Below are 25432 nucleotides of genomic sequence, written 5' to 3'. Positions count from 1 at the left end.
GGAGCATACTCTCATCACTCCATTTTCTGCAATGATTTTGAACCCTTTTGATTCTAGGGCTCCTACAGAGATGAGATTCTTCTTCAAATCCGGTACAAATCGAACATCTGTTAATGTTCTGATCATTCCATCATGGTTCTTTAATCGTATTGAACCAATGCCATATGAGGTAAGAGGGCTGTTATCCGCTGTGTGGATGACTCCATATTCTCATTCTTGAAATTTCACAAACCAGTCCCTGTTGGGACACATATGATAGCTACAAGCCGAGTCCATAAACCATATGTCTGATGATGTTGGTGACTCTGTTGTAACTAATGAGAAGTTTGAATCATCACAATCAGCTACATTTGAATCCATAATGGCCTTTCCATTGTTATGTTTGGCCTTATTCTTCAACTTCGGACAATCTTTCTTCCAGTGCCCTTTTTCTCGACAAAAGGCACATTCATCTTTGCTGGGTCTGGATCTTGACTTGGATCTTCCCTTCTTTGTCCTCATTTGATTTTGAGGACGACCCCTCACAAATAGTGCTTCTCCTCTCCGCCCTTATGTTTTTCTCGCTTTCTTTGTTCATAGCTATACAAAGCCGAACAAACTTCTCTGAGAGAAACTTCATCATTTCCATGGAGTAGAGTAGTTTCAAGGTTCTCGTACTCATCAGGAAGTGATGCCAACAATATCAAGTCCAAGTCACCATCATCATAAGTTGTATCTATATTTTGCAAATCTGTGACCAACTTATTGAAACTGGTGATATGTTCATTCATTGTGGTACCAGGAACATAGGTGAAGTGAAATAGTCTTTTCTTCATGTACAATTTATTTTGACTGTTTTTCTTCAAATATTTATCCTCTAGTGCTTTCCATAATCTACTTGCAGAAGTTTCCTTCGTGTATGGATATTTCTGCTCTCTAGCAAGGTAGGATCGAATGGTACCGCAAGCAACACGGTTGAGAATCTTCCAATTTTCTTCTCCAATAACATCTGGTTTCTTTTCTTCAATGGCCAGATCTAGCCCTTGTTGAAAAAGGACATCTAGAACTCCGCCTTGCCACATCCCAAAATGTCCGGACCCGTCAAATATTTCTACCGTAAATTTCACATTTGACACGATTCTTGTCATAAGCGAAGATGCCAATGATGACGTATTGTTGACACTTGATGTAGATTCTTCTTGTTTATTGTCTCCCATTTTTGACATAAATATTATTTAATAGCTGATGACACAAATCAAGATTATTTCCTTTCTGGTGTGGAAGATCAGACTAAGCTGCAACCACAGAGCATACTCAGACAGAACCTTGACTCAGTTACCAAGATAAATCTTTTCTGATGTGGAAGATCAGACTATGCTGCAACCACAGAACATACTTAGACAGTACCTTGGCTTTGATACCGATTGTTGCGGAAGCCAAATGTATATAGTGTGAATAAGTCACAACTACTATACCAAAAATTATGACAGCCACCAAATAATAAATAAGACAATAAAGCAACAATAAAAGGAACACCAGAATTTACGAGGTTCGGTCAACTTTGCCTACTCCTCGGACACAACCAATATTTTATTCCACTCCAAAAATACAAGTGAAATAATACTAAAGAAAGAAAATACAAATGCCTTAAACAGATGAGAAGGCAAATGAGAGGTGTATTTAAATCCTAAACATTAGGCCTTCTTTTATAGGGGGAAAATCCCCCTAACTCTTCTTCCCACCGATGTGGGACAAAAATATTTGTCAAACTTAACACTAAATGGATCTTTATTTTCAGACTAGCAGCTCATGGGAGATTGCCCACAAAAGATAGATTGATGAATTGGGGAATTGTTGACAATCAAATATGTCCATTATGTGCTTCTCAGACAGAAAGTATATGCCACCTATTTCTACAATGTGAAGTTTCTGCACAGGTATGGAATAGTTTGCTGCAATGGCAATAAATTGCGAGAAAAAATATGAGTTGGTCAGAAGAACTGAAGTGGGCAGAAATCCACGCCAATGGAAGATGGCAGCATGTGTATACCATCTATGGATTGAAAGAAATCAAAGGGTCTTTCAGGCTAAGCATACCGGCCATAGGAGCATTATCAGAAGAATCATCCAAGAAGTATTCTACCGAGGATCGCAAAGAAGCAGACTAATTAAGGAACTCGATAAGCTGAATTTTTATCCTTAATAGCTTAGTGTGTGGAGAGTAATTAGGGAAGATTGGTTGTTATAGTTGCTAGGAGTGACATGTATTCTTTTTTTTTTTGGAGGGAGAACTCATCCCTAGACTTTCCTTGTTATTTGTACTTACTGCCTTTGGTAATAAAATCTTTTATTTACCAAAAAAATTGAAGGGATGTGAATTACTTTAGCAGTTAATTAGTTTCCTTCACTATTTTTAACATACACCAGCTTCCGCCGTTAGACGTTGGCGCCACCACTAAGTTTGTAGAAAAAGTCTTTCAATCTTATTGGGCTAATTTTTCACTCCATTCCACTTGTCACCTTCACTCCCTTACTCCCACTAGAACTCCTATATATTTTCCTCTCCTCATAAAACAAACCATTGGCTCTAACTAAAAATAAGGATTAACTTTCTTTTAACCGTACAAGCCCACAACAACTTCTACTACAAGAATAACAACGTCCACAACCCCCTATCGCCTCCCCCCCCCCCCCAACCCCAACGAAATAACAGAAAACCGTACAGTTTTGAAGTTTAAGATATTCGGTGTATTACATTTCTTTCCATGTTTTACCAGCTCTATCCTTTGCCCGCCTGTACTTTTGGTTTATTTATCAAAATATAAATTTCGCATTACCTCAATTCCTTGGAAATTATTCAAGTAGAGAGCGCAATGGGGCGAATTGGATGTTGAGCAAGGCATGGCAAATCGTAAACATGGTTAGGCGCGAGAATAATTATGCGGGATTGTGCAGGTTGAAACAATTCTTTAGAAAATAAAAAACAAGAGTGAGGCAGAGGCATGTTAAATGAATATTAACAAGTTTTATAGTTTTTAGCTTGTCAATTTAGCAAAATAACATTGGAAAAGGGAAAAGATAAATAGAAAAGCTTAAACGAGGTAGGATGAATTTATCCTCGACTGGTAAAAATAGAGAATATCGCAAAGCGGGTAAGGCAAGACGGGCCAAAAATTTTAAGGAATGAAGGCAATCCCCTCTCCTTGCCTTCTCACTGTCAAACCCTTATGATTTGTGAAAAATATCATTATATTTTACTTGACTTTGCCAAAAATCCTTGAAAATGATCCATTAATGCTAAAAGATTAAAAAAAAAAACATTGAACTTAAGTCCTAATAGCCTGTTTTTTGCATTGTTCATGAACCATTCAATACCAGTTCTTTTTTTCGCTTCAAACGGATGCACTTTCAGTATCATTTGCTTTCGTTAAAACTATGTTCGTGTACCTACCATTGCGTTCGGAGGCCTCGGAGTCATCTTTGTCTTACATTACTAGTGTTTATTTTCACTCCGGAACAATATTGTATTTAGAGTTTTTAGTGTACTCAGTAGAGATTAAAACTATGTACTACTGGTTTTGGGGTTGTATGACTGACGTTCGGTTCAGTTATGTTATTACGGTTATCAGTTAAGTTGATTAATTCTGTTAATTCTCAATGTGTTAGGCTTATCTAGTCCTTGGGGCTAGGTATCATCATGATACTTAAGGTGGGATTTTGAATTGTGACAAGTTCTGAAAGACAATATTTTACATGGAAATTAAAAAAACGGACAGAACCAAGCGATATAACAGGAGAACGCATAACGACTTTAGTGGTAGTAGTAGTTTTAATTTCTTGGCTTAAAATTGAAGGGATGTCCCGTCACTATGTTTAACATACATCAGCCTCCGCCGTTAGATGATGGCGCCACCACTAAGTTTGTAGAAAACGTCTTTCAATCTTATTGGGCTAATTTTTCCCTTCATTCCACTTGTCACCTTCACTCCCTTACTCCCACTCGAACTCCTATCTATTTTCCTCTCCTCACAAAACAAACCATTGGCTCTAACTAAAAACTAGGATTAACTTTCTTTTAACCATACAAGCCCACAACAACTTCTAATACAAGAACAACAACAACATCCCCCTATCGCACCCCCCCCCCCCAAAAAAAAAAAAAACCCCAAGCCCCATTACTTTTTCTTCTTTCTTGATTCATCCTCCAAACTTATTCTCTCACTTTCTTATTTATTGTCTTACTCTCACACATAGTTGACTATGTACTGGTGTAAATCCTTTTACTTTTTTTTTTTTTATCTTTTGTTTAGTCATGGCTTGTGTTGATCAGGAACAAAAGCCTAATTTCAAGCATTGTAGAGTATGTAAGAAGGGTTTTATGTGTGGGAGAGCTCTAGGTGGGCATTGAGAGCTCATGGGATTGGAGATGAAAATGCATTTGTGGATGATGATGATGAAGCTAGTGATTGGGAAGACGAACATGGAGGAAGTGATAATAAGAGGATGTATCAATTGAGAGCAAACCCTAACAGGCTAAAGAGCACTAGGGTATGTGAGAACTGTGGGAAAGAATTCTTACCATGGAAATCTTTTCTTGAACATGGAAAATGTAGGTCAGATGATTGAGTCCTTGGTATCATCACATGGTGATTCAGAGTGTGAGGAATATATTGGTGGAAGAAAAGGGTATGGTTGGTCTAAAAGGAAAAGATCCTTGAGGACTAAAGTTGGAAGTTTTAGTTCAACTTATAATATATCAAGTGAGCAAGAGGATCTTCTCCTTGCAAAATATCTTATAGATTTAGCCAATACAAGGGTGGACCATTAACCATCGAGCCGGAGGAATCATGTGCCTAGTAAGGAGGAGGAGAGGCGGTATCCAATGACCTGCCTTAATAGTACTCCTCTCGTGAATCGAAACAAAGATCTCAAATATGGTAGAAAAAGTTACTTTTTTATATTATGAATTTATCCATATTTTGCGCGGTCATAAAATATTTTAATAACTAATATATGTCTAATATATATGAATATTAGAAATATATTAGTCGTCAAATCTAATTTTAAGTTTTACTCCATATTATTCTTATCATAGAATTTTATATTTTCAGGAATATTTAAATCTTTGCAGATTTATTATTTCTAGAGATAGTTGATCCTTTTTCTTAATAATTATATGAGTGAAACTATACCTTCCGTCTTTTACTTTTTCCTCTCTTTTTTTCCTACACATTCATTTTACAATTTTTTTTCCAAATGTCAAAAAATTAAACTCAAATATAATTCTTAGAAAGTAATTCAAAAAAATTTAACTGGTGAATTGTTTTTTCTATAAAATATTAAATCTCGCATAAGAACATGAAAAACTCTTGGATTATTGGCTCGCTAATTAAAATGTTAAAGAATACAAAAGAAAGAAGGTTACAATTATTCTATTTATACCGGAGAAAAAAGAAGGAAAAAATTCAAATGAAATAAATAGAGTTCTGTCATGAAAATCGAAGCCTCGCCCATATATGCCTTGACGAATTGCTTTTTGTCCTAAGCTTAGTGTATTTGTTTACTATGCAAGTGAAAGGAGTGATAAATTTGTGAGTTACTGAAGAATACGACAATTTGAAAAATTTACTTGATGGATCACTCTTTCTTGGTGTTATTACCAGTGGAGACAATAGAATACGACAGTCCTATCAGAATAGAATTTCCAAATGTAACAAATTTGAAAACTTCTTTCAATATAAAACAAGGTGTAAGAGCATGCAAACACTAATGTTAACAACATTATCAATCAATAGTTAATTAAGTAGTAATACAAAAAATACCTCAAACTCTCTCATAATAAGGTTGGTGGTAGCATTTTGCAATGCCATTAGATATAGCTGAGAAGTAAAATAGACAGATCATATAACTAAATGGAAATATTACTTGAAATAGTATTCATGTAATTGCTCCCTATCCTTTGGTGCTATCCTGTAAAAGAAATCAGATGGAACAATACCAAATTAATTTGCAAGTATAATTCACATTATGTAGAATTTAATGTAAATGGATAAGAAAAACTTAGTGACCAATGATACAAGAAAATACCAAGCATCACTTCCAAATATGTTTTCAATACCAAATTAGCGTGTACATAATTCATGCGATTCCTTTGTTATATTTAATTACATTGTAAAGCTAGGCTAGAACTTCTCTGCAGTACAGGTGTGTCGTTCAATATCGAGGTTTCATGGCATGATATTTCGCATCACAACAGCATCGATCGATGACACAAAAGTTCACACAGTTTTATTTTTCTTTTCCTTCTTTAGATAATTAACAAATGTGACCACACAACTACAACTCGTAAACAATGTACAAAGATTTGAAGCCCAAGCAGAAATCAGAAAACTTCTTTTTCAACTTTCAAAGTACATACAATCTAATCGCCGGTCATTTAAAAAGTACAATCACATCAAAACCAGAGCCTTAGAAGAATGAAAAGAAGTGAGAACATAGACATGAAATACTATATATCAGCAACATATATCAAAGCTACTGATGCAAAAGATATATTGCACAAAACATTGTATGCAAGACCGCAACTCTCTTCCAGAGAAACTAAAAGCCTTAAATTGTGTAATTTTGCCCGCAAACATTGTGCTTTGTCCTCTATTTTCTTAGATGATTGAATTCAAACTCCCAAATCATATTTTTCTTGCAGATCCAATTTTGATCTCAAATAAAAAATTTGGTGGTTTATATATATTGTTTGTTCTAAGTTTTATGAAGAGGAAAATGGGTTAAAGATTGGCGTATTAATTGCCACCATTATATTCTTTGTTGTAACCTTCCCATAACATAAGCAGACGTCCTTTAAAATTGCACCGTTACTGTAATTAGTTATTGCGACCGTTGCACTACTGTTGGAAGAAAACGATTTGAAATCATATAATAGAGAGCGCATATATGGGGAAAAATAGGGGAAAAGACCAAAAAAACAGGAAAAAAGATAAATACTAATAATCCTCTAATGAAGGTGCCACATCAGCCCTACTATTTCCAGGATTATATATATAAAGATTGGACAAGGCTAAAGGGGCTTCCAAAGGATTGTTTGAATGTAAAGCATGCAAAAAAGTATTCAATTCCCACTAAGCTTTAGGTGGACATAGGGCAAGTCACAAGAAGATTAAAGGATGTTATGCAGCCAAACAAGATCAATTAGATTATAGCAACTTAGTCAATCATGATAATGTGATCACAAATGAAGATTCCTTTAAAGGTTCAAAATCATCATCTTACCAATTAGAACAAGACCCCTCATTAATAGGAGCTTCAAGGAGAAAATCAAAAGTTCATGAATGTTCAATTTGCCAGAGAGCTTTCTCAACAGGACAAGCTTTAGGTGGCCACAAAAGGTGCCATTGGATCACTTCCAACTCCCAAGATTCAACTATTTTTTCTGCTAAATTCCATTTTCACAATCCTTTAGAGCAAATTAATGAAAAATCAACATTGCATATATCAGATCCTTTAGATCTTAACGTTCCAGCAGATGGTCAAGACATGTCCATCGTACTAAGGCAAGAACCTTGGACGAATTCTTTGAGCTTTGAGGTTTCTACGGATATACACTTGCATCCATTGAGTAATATTAATGCAAATAAGGAAGCAAAAGATGATGTTATTTACCAAAACAAGTACGAGCAAGCGCACCAAGAAAACGAGAATGATAACAACAAGAGTCAAGAAAACAACGACGACGACAACAACAACAATAATAATCGTACGGAAAAAACCAACATGAACGATAGCATCATCCATGATAAAGCAACGCAAGTTGAAGAAGATGATGAAGCAGATAGTAAACTGAAATTAGCAAAGTTAAGTGACCTAAAGGATATCAATACCAGTTCTGAGAATCATTCACAATTGTTACAAGTTGGTATAGGTCCAACAACTGAGATTGGGTCGGACTCATAAACTATTTGCACTCTGTTTTTTAATCTCTCTTTTTTATAAAATCTGTTTTCTCCTTTCTCACCCGGGTAAATATTTCTATGCACATATTGTAATTAATAGATCCAACAAAACAAATTAATGATACATAACAATTGTTTAGAGAAAATATTCTGTACTTTTAATTCTGTTTTCTTGTAAACGCATGATATAAATATATATAATTTTGTTCCTTGCGTTTAAAACGTCGTCCATTTTTTAGTTGTAATTTTCTAGCAATCTATAGATGTCACTTTTTCATTGTTCGATTCAAAATTGATATAAATTCAAGTATAAAAGCTCACCGATGACAATTTCCTCAGTCAACCTTTTTTTTATGTATTAGTTCTCTTTAGATTTTAAATTGCACCTACCTTTTAAATCGGGATGGTTCTTTATTTAGTCTTGAACTCTTAATTAGATGTTTATGTTTGGTGCATTGATAGTGTAAAAGTTCATGTGAAAATTACTATACTATCAGATTAAGTTGACTTATGGCAAGTAACATGTGATTTCTATATCAAGTCTGATATCGCAACATAAAAAATAGAATAATAAATCATGTTATAACCGTTTGCATTGATGGTGTGAACATTTTTTACTGTCAGTGCGTAGAAGTTGAACTCTTAAATACCCTGTAAAAGGTGGTGAAGCTTCAAATTTGGCAATATAGAGAAAGTTCAGTGCGCAGAAAAAAACATAAGGGGATACGTAGCTTCTACTCTAATGTTGTTAGAAGTAAGATCTTGACGCTGCGTTACTAGCAATCCTATCAAGAACTTGTCCCTCTTAATTTTCATAATGTTTTTGTCGGTTTAGAATATTGTTATAATCTGCTGAGAAAGATAAGGTTCTTTTTAAACTTGTCCTACAATGCTCTTAGTCCAATTTGTTACTGCAATTTAGAAAACATGCCTCGCTTAGTACAAGAACCAAATCATGTTGCTTCTTCAAATTGATAAGGATCTGTGAACAGAAATTATAAAGGACTTTCGTGTGGAGTCTAATTAGTTGGGCAAGTGAATTTCAATACTGGATACTTAAAGCAAACAAAAATCTGAAATATATTTACTGACATTATTCTCATACTTTATCTACACATTGTACAATTACCATGATCCAAAAAAGGTTTCTAGGATATAAATATAATAATTTCTACGGGAAATGTATATTCCATGGAAAAAAAATAATTACCGGCCATATCTTTAAAGTATAAATAGTAAATGGCACATAAATTAGGCTGGTGGTTGACCAGATTAGAAAGACAAGTCCACCAGTGTATGTTTAGGGATGAAGCAACTTTCTCGGTCTGTCTTTTGCTTTTTTGTGGTCAAAACTACAAACAATCAATAGTTTCTACTTTCTACTATTTTTCCCAACATTCTATTTTGGAAAATTTCCACCCATGTGGCACCGCTTGGTCAAAATTAAGTAGGAGTTTGGATATAAAAATGTGAGATTTGAAAGAAAAAAATAATAATTTTTGAGATTAAGTTGAAAAAATGTAGTCAAAAATTGGTATTATGTTTGGACATGTATTTCACTTTTAAAAACAAATATTACAATTTTTTGAGAGGAAAATATTGTTCATTCGAAAAAGAGGTAAAATCACATTTTTAAATTTGAAAATCATCTTTAAAATCCAGTTAAATGTATAAATAACCAAACAATGTTTTAAAGATGAGTTTCGAAAAAATGGAACAAAAAAAATGATATGGACAAGCAGGTCCTAAGTACCCAGTTACTTCTTTTCCTTTTTTCTATAAAAATAATAGTGGTGTATTTGATGTTATTCATCCCCATATATATTTATAAAGTTCATTGCGTGAACAAGCTCACTATGTATTTCGACATAAGTCATTGATTTTTAGTTTTAATTCATGTCAAATAATTTAAATTAGTACGTAATTTAAGAACGAAATATTATTATTTAATATATGATTTTAAATATACCATGCACTTGAACTTGTGGATCTAAGAAAATGGTGTCGATAAAATGTTTATCGTAACTAACTAGTAAGGAGATATGATCTCATAACTAGTTTGGTTAGCGAAGTAAGAAAAGTCATAAACATTATGCCCAATTTCCTCACAAATTAAATGCCAGCTCTTCACAACATTAGGTCGCTTAACAACAACTACTACTACTTGATTTGCTTTCTCAACCAAACTCAAAGAACTTAACTAACCAGTACATTTAATTTGTTCTTCTGTAACATACTAATTTATATAAATTTAAAGCGTTTCATCTGAAAATTTTACCTTATTATAAACGAGAAATTATATTTCATATAAATCTAAACACAAATCAGGGTGAATGATAATCAACAAGATCAGCCAACGAGATGGGCTTTGGCGAGTTGAATAACTTGAGGTGTCACGATTTAAAGCGTGGAACTTTTGTTTCCTAAAGTAATAACTTTATTTATTACGGTTAGACCTTTACGGCAGTTATCCTTTAGAACAACACTTTATTATAACCGTCAAGTTTTCTTTGGGATCAATATTTTATGTTACTATAACAGTCAAAAAATATCAAATCAAACGAAACTATTATAGAGCGGTTTGACAATATGAATATCAAAATTTACTCATCTAGAATTTCCTTATAACGGTGAAGGGCTTTTATGATTTTTTCCCCCCTAAACCCCCTTGTGCTACTTTTAGGATAAAAGCAAAACAATGACAGATATTGGACTTTTGGCATCCTTTTTACCTTCTAGTAGAATCTTCTTAATGCTTGCTTTCCTTCCAATAGGGCTTCAGATATTGTCCGCTCAAAACAAAACAAAAGAAAAAGTATCACATCTGATCAGCTTGACAGACTCTGCTTCCATGAAAAGTCTTAAGTCCTCAAGGATTTTCGAAAAAATTTCAAGTATTTTTTATTTTTATTTGTTGTTTCTGTAGACTCAAGTATTCGACAACACCAATAGTGTTCATAACATTTCAAAGGACCGCACTTTCTACGTACAATAACAATAATACACGAAAGTGAATCACCACATGCACTAAGACTTTACCAGCTTAATGCGAAGCTGAAGTGACACTTCAAAAATTTCTCCTTAAAATAGTTGCAAGGTTATCTATTTTATTGCGGTAATTTCTTCTTGGTTGCTTTTATAGCAGATGTGGTCGCAACGTATGTCTGGAGTAAGTCAAATATTGTACTTAGTTGATGGACGAATTATAAAAGCTTTAGTTAATTATATGTTCCATTTGACTTATGCCATCCTTATTCCAAACTGTTGTTAGAACATATATCCAGCGTGTCAAGGAATTGATATTTAGACATTATTTTATCCTACCATATGTACATTTCTCTTACTAATAAAATATTTCCCTAGCAAGCCAAGATTTTTTTAAAAAAAAACTAATTTCTCTCACGAGATCTTAGTTTCATCTTTCTTTTTTGATCACCTTATTTTTATTACCTTCTTCCCAGAGAGAAATAGAGAAAATTTCACTTTTATTGTGAAGTGTCACACTTGAAATAATTCTTTTTTGTTTTAAACGACTACTTTATTATAATCAAAACGGTATTACAGGGAGCTGCTGCTCTTGGGCAGCATTACAAAAAGTGCTAGAAAGAAAAGAAACTGCACTGGGGTGCATTGCTACATTAGTTGTAGTAGTACTACTATTACTAAGGGGTGATTGACATTGGAAACCTCTATTGGAGACATTGCTTGAAGACGGCATGTCCAACAGGTTACAGAAATTGTTCAGTTGTGTATAGATGCCAGTATTTGCTGCGCTAGTCCTTCCACTGGTTTTATGGCCTTCCTGATCTTGCTTGAGGTGGGTGAGGATGAAAGGAGGAGGAGCTGCCAAAACAGTAATGTTTCTGCCCGATAATTCCATTCCAAAATGTGCTAGTTGATCTGCTACCATATTATGCTCCCGGTAAATGTGACTTATCTTTGGACTACTCAGTTGCTGGATCAGGAATCTGCAATCATTTAGCAAAGATGAGTGTTGAATTGTTTGTGTTTGCAACATAGTTATTACCTATTGGGCGTCCATCTGGATTTGCAGTGGAGTTAGTTTATGTTCGACCGCTATTTGCAAACCACGTAGTAGTGTCATAAGTTCTATTTTTATGACATTGGTCAATTCGTAATGACCCACATGACCCATTACCAAGTCACCGTTGTGATTTCTGAATACACCCCCCTCCCCAAAGCCTACTTGTGATTTGGTGGGGTTTAATGGCCCATCTATATTTAAGATGATGATCCCCTTGCAGGTGGATTCCATTTGACATACATAGCCATTTTAAGACTTTTATGGGTGCACGTATTAGGTAGAAAAAGATATTCAGTAGTTAACTGAATAATTGTATTGGTTGAAGGCTGGTGGAGTACATTTTTTGAAATAATTTTTGTTTCGAATATTCCATAAGTGCCATAATGTAAAAGAAATCAGTTGTTTCAAAGGTATGCCATTTTTATAAAAAGTGCCCTTTTGAAGAATGAATTGTTTGAACCAGATGTGATTGACGAACGTGCAATGTGGTCTAACTTTAGATTTTTCCAACATTGACTTGCATGCACACAATGGAGTAGTATGTGTGGGATAGTCTCTTTCTCTAGTTTACAAATTTTGCACATGTTAGAAGGGGTAATTCCCATTGTATGAAGGTAGTCCCTTGTAGGCAGTCTATTGTGGCTAGTCAACTAGAAGTGTCTAATTTTTGGCAGCATTCGCAAGTGCCAAATCCAGTTGTGATTATTGTCATTATGTGTTGCTTAGTGAGAGCTTTATAGCACGAGCTGACAAAGAAGTTTTCCGTTGGTGTTAACCCCCAAATAATATGATCAGGGGTCGATCCATGAACGGGACTGTGAGTATTATTAATTAAGCGGGTTATGTTATGGGGTAGTTCAAATGATAGAGTGGATCTAGGGTAGCTGGTGATTGGAAGCACATTAGCCCCTACTAATAGCCTGTTTGGCCCAGCTTATTTTTGGCCAAAAGTGTTTTTTTTGTTAAAAGCACTTTTGGCCTCAATTTGAGGTGTTTGACCAAGCTTCTGGAAGGAAAAATGTGTTTTTGAGGAGAAACAGAAGCAGTTTTGGAGAAGCAGAAAAAATAGCTTCTCTCCAAAAGCACTTTTTTGAGAAGCACTTTTGAGAAAAACACTTTTGAAAAAAACACTTCTCAAAATAAGCTGATTTTTGCAGTTTGGCCAAACGGGCTATAAGTTATGTTCATTGTTATTTAAAGGCCCTGGACAAGGCTTTTAATATTCATATTTGGAGCAAGCCAATTGTCATTCCAAAAATTTACATGAGTACCTTGCGTGACTTGCCATTTTAAACCAATTTGACAAATCTTCCATCCATGCATGAGATGCTTCTATAAGATTGAGGTGGGTTTAGGAGGTGACCCAGCGGAGGCAATGTATTTGGCGATTAAAAAAGATGCCCAAGGTGTGTGGGCTGGTGAAATAGCCTCCAAGACGTACTGGCTAATATCGCATCATTTTTAGGTCGTAGCCTTTGGATACCTAATACAATCAAGCGTGTTGTGAAGGGTTATATACTTACTTCCTAATTGTGAGGTGTTAATCAATACCACTACCTAACAAATTTCTAAGAATATTGAATTGGTTTCCAACTCCCTCAACCCCACTTTGGAGTTTGGAGTTATTTCTAGTAAGACAATCACCTCTAATACAAGTTCTCTCTATTAAATACGTGTATGTATTTGTTTTAAAGGAATTGATGAAATCATCTGCAGGGGCAGGGTTAAGATTTTAACTTTATAGGTTTAGATTTTAGACAACAATTTCAAGTGCTAATAATTGGGTTCTAAATTTAATATTTATATATATTTAATAAAAAAAATTTAACACAAATATACAATTTGAGCAAAAGCTACTGGTTCTGCGAACCCGTAGTCAGAATTCGAGCTCCGCCCCGATTCATCGGGTTTTATTCATTTTTAGCAAAACATTCACTAAGCTTAGCAAACACATAGAATGTGCAGAACATAAGGTATACTGGTTTACCACTCTATTACTATTGCCTGGCAGTCACTAGCCTTATTCTATGGTTCGTGCTTCATACGTTAAATGAGTTACACTAAAAAGATTCTAGCTAATTAAGTAGGTTACTTAATTAACCAAGTAGTATGGTACGTTTAGAGGTAAAGTTAACTTACTCTTACAATGAGCGAAAATTGCTAGCTTAATTGTTGAAGTTATAAACTATGATTGAACTCATAGCAAATTCACCTTAGATTTGAACAATTTTGAAAAAATCTCGAATATTCCATAAACTCTTGGGATATTCACAAGGAGATCAAGATATGATCGGATACTTCTTGATAATTAAATAGTTCAAGAAAACCCACAACATTCTTTAATGAAGACATTTTTTCATGGAGATCAAATACATTCCAAGGAGGTCTGCATCATCCTACGTTCGAGAAATACACTGCTCTAACTCTTGAATCAAGAAATTAATCAGGAGAGAAGAATCAAGGGAGAAACATAATTATACCCACAAAAATTCATCAATAAAATTAATTGTCTTGATAAAAAAAACAATTTTGAAATGAGAAAAATTAAGAACTATAGGTTTGAACTAAATACTCAACCACTTACAAAGATTAGGTGAAACCAACACCTTTGGAGAAATGTAGGTGATCCTCATGAATTTACAGATACTTTCTAAAATAGTAATTTGAGAATATGAATGGTAGACTAGCAAAGTTTTTTCTACTTTGACAAGTCAAGAAGGTTGACTATTTGTAAGTAACTAACTTATATCTAGGTAATTCAATTATCCCAAATTACCACCTAAAGTCATTTTTTTTCCGTTTGTAACAATAAAGTCACTGAACTATGTCTATTGCACTCAGAAGATCACTCAACTAGATTTTCCAAAATTTGAATTGTCAAATACCTATTTACCCTCTAAATTATAAACATTTATCTTTCTTTTTTTTAACTTTTTAATATTATGATTTTTTTCCTTTTTAATTTAATAAAAAAATATTTATAAATTAAAAAAATAAAAAGTATTTAAGCATATATAATACTGGAATAACAAAATAATGAGCATAGTAAAAAAAATTAATTAGAATAATTTGTTAATAATAATAATTTTAGTATTAACAACAAAAATTCAAAAATTTATTTACACAAATTCAGAATGAAAGAAAATGAGGTATGAGTAATGTTAGTTAGTATGAGTCCACCAAACAGTATAGAGTACCTGGTCCTCTATGAGTTTTTACTGGAAATGCTAATGAACCAAACTGTATAGAGATCTGGTCCTATATCAGTTCCCACAGTGATAACTACAACTCTCCTCCGAAGTTCAACATTGTACCTTTAGCTTCTATGATCATCATACGTATTTACCTGCAATGGTATAGATGTGAGTTAGACCGAGTCAAAAAATACTTTAGCTTATTTTACCTTAGTGTGACTATCATAGTCATGCCAGCAGAATCAAGTTCTCAATTAGGTTTAAGTAACCCTAGTGCCATCCTGTTTCTCAAACAGTTCTCTGCTCAGAGCTTAGGTGAAGATGTCTGCAATTTGATCTTCTGTACAACAAAATCTTATACAAATAAGACCCTTTTCCACATTGTCCCTGAGAAAATGGTGTCTGACATCAATGTGTTTGGTTCTCTTATGTTGAACCGGGTTCTTTTCCATGTTGAGAGCACTGATGTTGTCACATAGAAGCATTACACAATCAATGTATACACCAAAATCTTCCAATTGTTGTTTGATCCATAGTGAATGAGCACAGCACGAGGCAGCTGCAACATTTTGCTTCAGTTGTTGATAAAGCTACTGAGTTTTGTTTCCTTGTACCCCATGAGATAAAATATGATCCAAGGAAATGAGCCATTCCAGATGTGCTTTTCCTGTCCACCAGATAGCATGCATAATCAGTGTCAGCATAACCAATAAGGTTGAAATTATCACCTGAAGGATAGTACAGAACCAGGTTCTGTGTGCCCTTAAAATATCTCAGAATTCTCTTAACAGCCTTCAGTTGAGATTCCTTTGAATTTGATTGCAACCTTGCATATAATCCCATACTAAGTACAATGTATGGTCTTTGATGCTTCCATATCAAACATTTTCAAGAGTTCTTTGATGTATTTCTACTGACTGATACACGTTCCCTCTAGGGACTGCTTCACTTGAAGACCCAGGAAGACATTTATTTCCCCCATCATACTCATTTCAAACTCACTTCCCATGAGTTTTAGCAAATTCTTCACATAGTCAGTCAGCTATAACTCCAAATATGATGTCATCCACGTAAATCTGATCAATGAGCAAGTTCCTTCCCCGTTTCTTCAAAGACAATGTATTGTCAATCTTTCCTCTTGTGAAGCCATTTTCCAAGAGAAACTTGGATAGTCTCTCGTACTAGGCTCTAGGGGCCTGCTTCAATCCGTACAGTGCCTTATCCAATTTGAATACATGTTTAGGATGTACATGACGTTCAAAACCTGGAGGTAGCTTGATATAGACTTCTTCCTTGAGAAAACCATTCAGGAAGGCAATCTTCACATCTATTTAGAATAGGGTGAATTCCATATGTGAAGTAAAGGCAATGATGATCCTAGTAGCTTCCATGCGAGCTACTGGGGCAAAAGTCTTATCATAATCGATCCCTTCCTCCTAATTGTATCCTTGGACAGCAAGCCTTGCTTTGTTCTTTGCAGTATTTCCATGTTCATCCAGCTTATTCTTGAATACCCACCTGGTCCATATGATAATTTTGTGTGAGGGTCTAGGTACCAAGTGACAATAATTATTTCTTTCAAATTGATGTAGTTCCTCTTGCAGTGCAATGGATTTCCCTGCACTCCTTGTTCTGCTACTTGTGGAGTGCCTTGCACTACATCTCCAACTCTTTTTTCAGCTTCAGTGGTAGTAATTGAAGTACCAGGTTCCTCTTGAGAAGTGGAAGAGGATGTTGCATTGTATTCACCTATCTCCTTCATCTGACTCATCATATCAGCCTTCCCATTTGAAACATCAGATATTTCCCAGGGACCAAAAGTGGTTCATTATGTTAATAATCATTTTTCCTCCTTTGTTAGAGGAGGGTGTCTAGTTGGATAGTACATGGACACTTTATTCCACACAGTGTGTCCTTTTGTTGTATACTTTGTGGGCTTTGCATTGAGGGGAGTATCCCAGAAGGATTCCTTCATCGCTTTTTGCATCAAACTTCCCAAGTTGGTCCTTCCCGTTGTTGAGAACATAGCATTTGCATTCAAAGATTCTCAGATGAGATATCTTTGGTTTTCTTCCATTGAGCAAATCATAGGGTGGTTTTTTTGGGAGGGACCTGATCATACACCTGTTCACCAAGTAGCAAGCAATGTTTATTGCTCTGCCCAGAAATTTTTGGCGATTCCACTGTCAATGAGCATTGTCCGTGCCATGTCTTCCAGAGTTCTGTTCTTTCTTTCAACAACACCATTTTGTTGTGGAGTCCTTCGTGCTGAGAAGTTGTGAGTGATCCCATTTTTGTTACAAAATTTCATCAAATTTGGCATTGTCAAATTCTGTCCCGTGGTCAGATCTGATGCATGCTACCTTCAATTCCATCTTAACTTGGATCTTCTTGACAAAGGCCACAAATACCTCGAAAGTCTCATCATTTGTTCTATGAAACAGTGTCCAGGTGAATCTTGAATTTGCCAGACTACGAACCAGGTCATTCTAATCAATTTATTCAGAAGTGAGAAGCTTGCATGCCCCAATCTTCTATGCCAAAGTTCTGCGAAATCATCAACTGACTTCAAGCATCTCATAGCACTAGCTTGTAGAAATTCAAAGTTAGCAACATAGATGTTCTTGTATCTTTTGGCTACTAGGACCACTTCGCCAGTTACCAGATTATCAACTGTGCACACTTTAGATAAGAACTCTACTTTGTTCCCTTTATCACAAATTTGAGAGACACTCAAGAGACTGTACTTCAGGCCATCCACATAGTACACGTTCTCAATTGAGTGAAAGAGACTTTTCAACCTATACGACACCGAGAATGTACCCTTTTTTCATTTCCAAAGGAAACATTCCTTCCCTGCAGGGCTTTCAGTGAGAGAAAATCCATGGTGTTTCCCGTCATATGCTTTGAGCATCCACTATCCTTAATCCGTTGCAGTTCGCTTCCTCTCACTGTTCCCTGCACATATAAATTATGGGTTAGATTTAGGAACCCAAACTAGTTTGGATCCCTTGTAATGAGAAAAAGGATGAATAAGAGCTTTCCTATTCCATGCAGGCAGCATTTGTTTTTTACGAGTGGTACCTGGTCCCTCTTTAGTAGTCATCTTTTCAGCAAACACTTTATTTTTCTGTACAGATAGAAATCTAGCCTGGAAATTTTCTTTGAAGTGCCCATTGTCTCCACAGTGGGTAAAAAGCTAGTTATCAGAAACTGTGACGTACTTACTATGAGGGTTGTAAGGAGTTTTCTCCTTTTGGAACCCGATTCCCTGCCTATTTCCACTATTGTTGAAGTACATGGCAGTGACAACATCTGAGGACCAGGTCTACTTGAGAGATTTTTCAAGATGAATTTTTACTTTCTTCAATTCAGCTTGAAGCTGCCTATTTTTCTCGAGTTCACCACGTAAACTAGTTCTCACATCATTTAATTCTTTTTCAAGTTTGATGTGTGTTTCACTAGCTACTCCCTTCCCTTTTCAATACTTACATGCCTATGTTCAGATTTGAGTCCCTCAATGGTTTCCTTTAGATCTGTGATAACCACCAAAAAGTCATCCCTTGCTTGCTCAGTATCAGCAATTTTCTTTTCTAGGGTATTATTTTCTTTGCTTAGGTTTTCTATGGTTTACTTCAAGTCAACAACCACTACCATCAAGTCATCTCTCTCATTTTCTTTACTATTTATTTTTTCAGTTAGAGCTTCTTTTTCTTTTTCAAGATTAGCTATTGTCTCATTTAAATCCACCATACAGACCACCAGATCATCTCTAGATTGTTCAGCATCTCCTAGCTCTATGGTCAGGGCTTCCTTATCATTATCAAGACTATAATATGCATCAATTAAAACATTTGATAGAGATATCAATTTCTTAGAAGAGTAGGACTTCAGATTTCTCTGAATATCCCTGAAATCTACCTCATCCTCTTCATCGTCATTAGACTGAGCCATCAATGCAAATAGTGAATCATATTCATTTGCTTCATTTTCCACTGTCATCATGGAACTGTTTTCTGCACCTGGTTACCCTTCTGATTCACTGGACGAGTATCCCCATGCAGCAAGAGCTTGCTTCACAACATTGTCAGCTGCACTTTGTCGGCTGAAACATTTGTCAGGAACCAAGTTCCGTTTTGCTACTGTGTCAGAGTTATGTTTGTAATGCTCATGTTTCAGAAGTGGGTAGTCTTTGATAAAATGCCCTGGCTTTCCACACTTGTAACAGAGATCATAGTTTCTTGGTTTGCTTGTACTACCTCTCTTAGGTATACCACCATTTCTTCGAACCATCTTTTGAAATCTTTTGGTGAGATAGGCCATATCACTATCTTCTTCACTTGAGTCATTGTTTTCAGCCTTGCACCAGGTTCTTCTCTTTCCTCGACTCTCTTCTTTCACTGTCTCTCTATCTTTTTATGTCGTATGTCTTTAGATTTTCAATCAACTCATCCATGGTTAGAGTTTGTAAATTTTTAGCTTCGGTGATAGCATTCACCTTACTCTCCCAAGAGCCAGGTAGAACACTGAGAACTTTCTTTACAAGCTTGTTTCTGGGAATAACTTTTCCAAGTGAAAAAAGGCATTTATGATAGATGTGAATCTAGTGTGCATATCTTATATAGACTCATCATCTTTCATCCTGAAGAGCTCATACTCAGTGGTGAGCATGTCAATCTTGGACTGTTTAACCTGAGTAGTTCTTTCATGTACCGTTTGCAATGCTTCCCATATTTCCTTGGCAGAATCACATGCTAAGATTCTATTGTACTCATCAGGTCCTATACCACATACCAAGATTTTCGTGGCACAAAAGTTCTTTTCTGCAACTTTTCTGTCAATATCACTATATTCTTTTCTATTTTCGGCACCATTTTTCTAGTTTCTCCAAGCTTTTTCATAGGAACATGTGGACCATCACAAATGATGTCCCACAGCTCTGAATCTTCTGCCATTATGAAATCATGTATACGAGTCCTCCACTAACCGTAATACTGACCATTGAATCTAGGGGGTCTGTAGGTTGATTATCCTTCCTCAAAGTTAGGTGGAACAACCATTGAGATCCTTTCTAGGTATTAACCTATTAGAAAGAACCTGCTCTGATACTAATTGTTAGTTTGTATGAGTCCACCAAACAGTATAGAGTACCTGGTCCTCTATGAGTTTCCACTAAAAATACTAATGAACCAAATTGTATAGAGATCTGGTCCTATATTAGTTCCCACAATGCTAAATACTGAACCAATATGTAAATGAGACACATGATTTTTACGTGAAAAAATTCCAACTCAAGGGGACAAAAAACCACGACCTACACTAGTAGGATTTTAACTTCACTAACTTGTAAACATCTATTACAAGCCACTTTGTAGTGACTTCATTACAAAGAATTCAACTCAACTAACTTGTGGTACTCTCACCACAAGCAACTTTGCCACTCTCTAGTTGCAAAGACTTTGATCACTCTAACTTGTAACAACTCTATTACAAGCTACTTTGTAATACCTCTATTACAAAGACTTCACAACTCGACTAACTCTAGCCAAGACACAAACTCAGATGGTTTATGATTTTGAGTTTCCTAAAACAAAGCTTCTAATAAAGGAAGATAAGTGTTACAATGAAGAACAAATAACAAAGACTCAACAAACCTAAGGACTTAAGATATCTTCAATCTTTGGATCTGGTCCTTGAGGTAGCAGCAACTTTGTTCTTGAGAGAGGTGTTTCTAGCACTTGAAAGAATATCACTGAAAATGCTCAAGTCTTTCATGTGCCTTGCACCAGGTTGTTATACTACAAAAGACATCACAAAGGTGATGTCAAATCTTAGTTAGTACATGCCTTTTCCCAATGGGAAGTGACTGTTGCACTGTTGCTGCACTGTCGCATGTACAATTGCTGGTAGGCACTTTCTGCAGTTGCTTTCCAGCTGTATAGTGTCACGCCTCTTTTTTACACAACATCCCAAAGAAGCGCATATGTAAAGAGAGTTTTTCCAATCAAAGGACAACCGAAACGGGATTCTTTATTAATTTCAGAGTCGCCACTTGGGAATTTTATGGTGTCCCAAGTCAACGGTTTTAATCCCGAATCGAGGAAGATATGACTCCGTTTAACATTCTGCGAACCAGAAATCCGAGTAAGGAATTCTATTAATCCAGGAGAAGGTGTTAGGCATTCCCGAATTCCGTGGTTCTAGCACGGTTGCTTAACAATCTATACTTGGCCTAATTATCTTGATTTACTAAATATATTTTTGAACTTATTGCATGGTTTTAACTTTATTACCGCTTTTAGTTAGACTGTTTATAATTATAGAACTGTCTTGAAATGAATCACGCGTACGTATATTTGTTTTTTATATATAAAGAATCATGTCACGCGTACGTATACATAATGAGGTTAATAGCATATTTTTATTTTTTATTTTTAAAAAAAATGAATTTTGGCCGAAGTTGTGCATTCTTAAAACAAAACTACGAACATTCGTCACTCTTGTATGATTAAATAGTGAATTACGCACCTCGGGCTATATGAGATAAATTAATTTAATAACCTCCGAAAACCCCTTTTTATTAAGAAGATTTGCTCGAAGTTGCGCGAACGCATACTCCGAATTATCGTTAAAAATGTAATCATGTCACGCGAACGTGTCCACAACTACACAATAATATTTTTAATGGCAATATAAATTTTTCTACAAATGTTTATTATGTCTGTCTATATTAAATATGAAAGCCATGGGGAATTACCGGAGTGCCTCAAGATTTCCAGAGAATCAATATTTATTAAGTGTTGACCACAGGTTATATGATTTAAATGTGTGAATGATACGCCTCAAAACTATTCAACTAGAAGAGTTAATGAGATGAAAAAATAATGTGAAACTAAAATTACAACCTTATTGTGAACACAATATCCGTAATTCGTTTATGTGCCTTAGAGCTTGATAATCATATGCACAAGTTATTTATTATCTTCCTATGCTTAGGACTAAGTGTATGTGTTTTAAAACTTGCCAAGTGATTTACTTGTAAAGCTAGGATCATATTATGCCAAGTGACGAATGTTCGTAGTTTTGTTTTAAGCACGCACAACTTCGGCCAAAATTCATTTTTTTTTAAAAAAAATAAAAAATAAAAAAATGCTATTAACCTCATTATGTATACGTACGCGTGACATGATTCTTTATATATAAAAAACGAATATACGTACGTGTGATTCATTTCAAGACAGTTCTATAATTATAAACAGTCTAACTAAAAGCGGTAATAAAGTTAAAACCATGCAATAAGTTCAAAAATATATTTAGTAAATCAAGATAATTAGGCCAAGTATAGATTGTTAAGCAACCGTGCTAAAACCACGAAATTCGGGAATGCCTAACACCTTTTCCCGGATTAATAGAATTCCTTACTCGGATTTCTGGTTCGCAGAATGTTAAACGGAGTCATATCTTCCTCGATTCGGGATTAAAATCGGTGACTTGGGACATCATAAAAGTCCCAAGTGGAGACTCTGAAATTAATAAAGAATCCCGTTTCGGTTGTCCTTTGATTGGAAAAACTCTCTTTACATATGCCCTTCTTTGGGATGTTGTGTAAAAAAGAGGTGTGACATATAGTTGACTTATACTTCTGTCAGGGGAATACCAAGGGATCAGGTCCCTAATCTAGTTCTTGTGAATCTGAAGGCTCACTGCTCAGATTATCCTGAGTTGATTAACTTGAATGATTGTACCAGGCATGCTTCAGGTCCTTTATCTAGTTCTATATTGAAAGTTTGTTAGATCATCAAAACATAGATTAAAAGACCTTAAGCCCATCAGGTAAGGTATGCGTACACCCTACCTCCCCAGACCCCATTTATGGGATCAAACTGGGTTTGTTGTTATTGTTGTTAGAATGAAAGAAAATAAAGGTTGTAAAATATATATTCTATGCACGTAATATAAAAATAATTATTTAAATAAAGGTATTTTTATAATATACATTATATATTCTTGAAAATTATGCTCAATTATATATATATATACTACTTAACATAGCATATTTAACCTATATTCCATGCACGACTTAACATAGCATATTTTATCCTATATAAATAGTCCTCATGCTTTCCGGTGACATAACTTTGTGTCATCGAAAAGTTGGTAAAAACATAATAATATAATTGAGCATAATTTTCAAGAATATATAATGTATATTATAAAAATATATTTATTTAAATAATTATTTTTATATTACGTGCATGGAATATATATTTTACAACCTTTGTTTTCTTTCATTCTAAATTGTGTAAATAAATTTTAGAATTTTTGTTGTTAATACTAAAAAGTTTTAAAAAAATAAAAAGAAGATAAATGTTTTATAATTTAGAGGGTAAAATAGGTATTTGGCAATCCAAAATTTGAAAAATCTAGTTGAGTGACCTTCTGAATGCAATAGGCATAGTTGAATGACTTTGTTGTTACAAACGAAAGAAAAGTAATTTTAGGAGATAATTTGGGATAGTTGAGTGACCATTTGAGTAATTAACTCCATATATTGACATTGTAAAAAATTTGTTTTACAAAATCAGTAAAATTTAATATATTATAGCAAATTATATTATTTGCCTTATTTTCCGGTAATAATTCTAATTATTATGGTAATTCCCTTTTCTTTTTACGTTTGAAAAATAATCCTTTCCTATAACAATTGTCACACCTCCTTTTTTCCGCGCCCGAGGGGGCGCAGGGGAGTTTTTTCCAATTAAAGGACAATCGAAACGGGATTGGTTTAATTATTTCAGAGTCGCCACTTGGGAGATTTAGGGTGTCCCAAGTCACCAATTTTAATCCCGAATCGAGGAAAATAATGACTCTATATTACAGTCTGCGTACCAGAAATCCGGATAAGGAATTCTGTTAACCCGGGAGAAGGTGTTAGGCATTCCCGAGTTCCGTGGTTCTAGCACGGTCGCTCAACTGTTATATTCGGCTTGATTATCTGATTTTATACAAGTATGACCTTATATGCAAATTCTAACTTTTAACCGCTTTATTATTATTGTTTTTACAAGAATGTGAACATCGCTTAAAATATATCTTTGGACTGTGTCACATGAAATGCACCCACAATCCGAAACATATTTTATTTGATGTTTTAGGATTTGGATTTGGGTCGCATGAAATGCACACCCGAGTTTAGGAAAATTAAATTATTAAAGACGCGCCTAAAGCGACTATCGCGTTATTATTTTGCGGAGGCCGTGAAATTCGCTAATCGACCCTCCTGAATTCTAAGTAATTTTAAACAAGTATTTACTGAGGGCCCCGCAATTTGTATTTTTTATTCGGCGAGGCTCATCTCATTCTTATTTTTTTAAAGAATTAGCAACGTCATGGAAATGCATCCCGGGCCACGCCACAATCAATGCGCCCGTGACTAGAGACATATTTCGACTCCGTTGAGATTTGGATTTGGGTCACATAAATGTGCACCCGAGTTTAGGGAGATAACATTATTAAAGGCGCGTCTAAAGCAACTAGCGCATTATTATTTTTGGGTGGGGCCGTGGAATTTACTAAACGGCCCGTCCCGGAATCTAAGTATTTAATACATATATTTTGCGAGGGCTCCACAATATGTGCATTTTTATTTTTTGGCGAAGCTTGTCTCGTTTTTCTTTTTATTTATTTTTATTATTATTATTTTTTTTATATTTTTAAAAGGATGCCATTTTTACGTCTTTAACAATACTAAACTTACGGCCTCTGTACAACTAAAATCTCATAACTTGTCAAGATTTAATAAAAAATTAGGCGAATGAGTGTTTCAGGCGTAGTAACAACAGGTACTAATATTAATTTTGTCCAAATAAACTAAGACAACGAAGGGACGAGCGAATCAACGTCAAACTGTGTCTTAGGACTACTAATACAACTAAATCAAATGACATCAAGTAAACGATAATAACATAACACAAAAATGAACTAAAACGCATACGGCGAAACATAAGCAGAAAATTATCATATCAATCGATATATTGCAACTTCGAACGTTGAACGTAAAATTTCTTTACCCAATACATCGAGGCTTACTAACCTGAATAAACAGAAACGCATAGAACCATGGACCAAAACTCTGCAGCAAACTCAACAACCAACTTCGGACAACAACCTCGACGTACCGGACCTCGACGAACCAAAGACGACCTCGATGAAATAGAAAGCTTGGCCGAAAAACTGTTGCTGCTGCCGGA

The 25432-nt window shown here is 35.0% G+C and overlaps 1 pseudogene; it reads left to right on the top strand.

Annotated features, from left to right (window-relative positions):
- The first annotated feature begins 4137 nt into the window (after positions 1–4137).
- Positions 4138–7944, top strand: LOC107817660 (uncharacterized; annotated as a pseudogene).
- The last annotated feature ends 17488 nt before the right edge of the window (positions 7945–25432 follow it).

The sequence above is a fragment of the Nicotiana tabacum genome, chromosome 7 (assembly GCF_000715075.1).
Source record: "Nicotiana tabacum cultivar K326 chromosome 7, ASM71507v2, whole genome shotgun sequence".
NCBI classification, from domain to species: Eukaryota; Viridiplantae; Streptophyta; class Magnoliopsida; order Solanales; family Solanaceae; genus Nicotiana; species Nicotiana tabacum.
The sequence above is the reverse complement of the archived record's forward strand: the minus strand, read 5'-3'. Positions and strand labels throughout refer to the sequence as shown.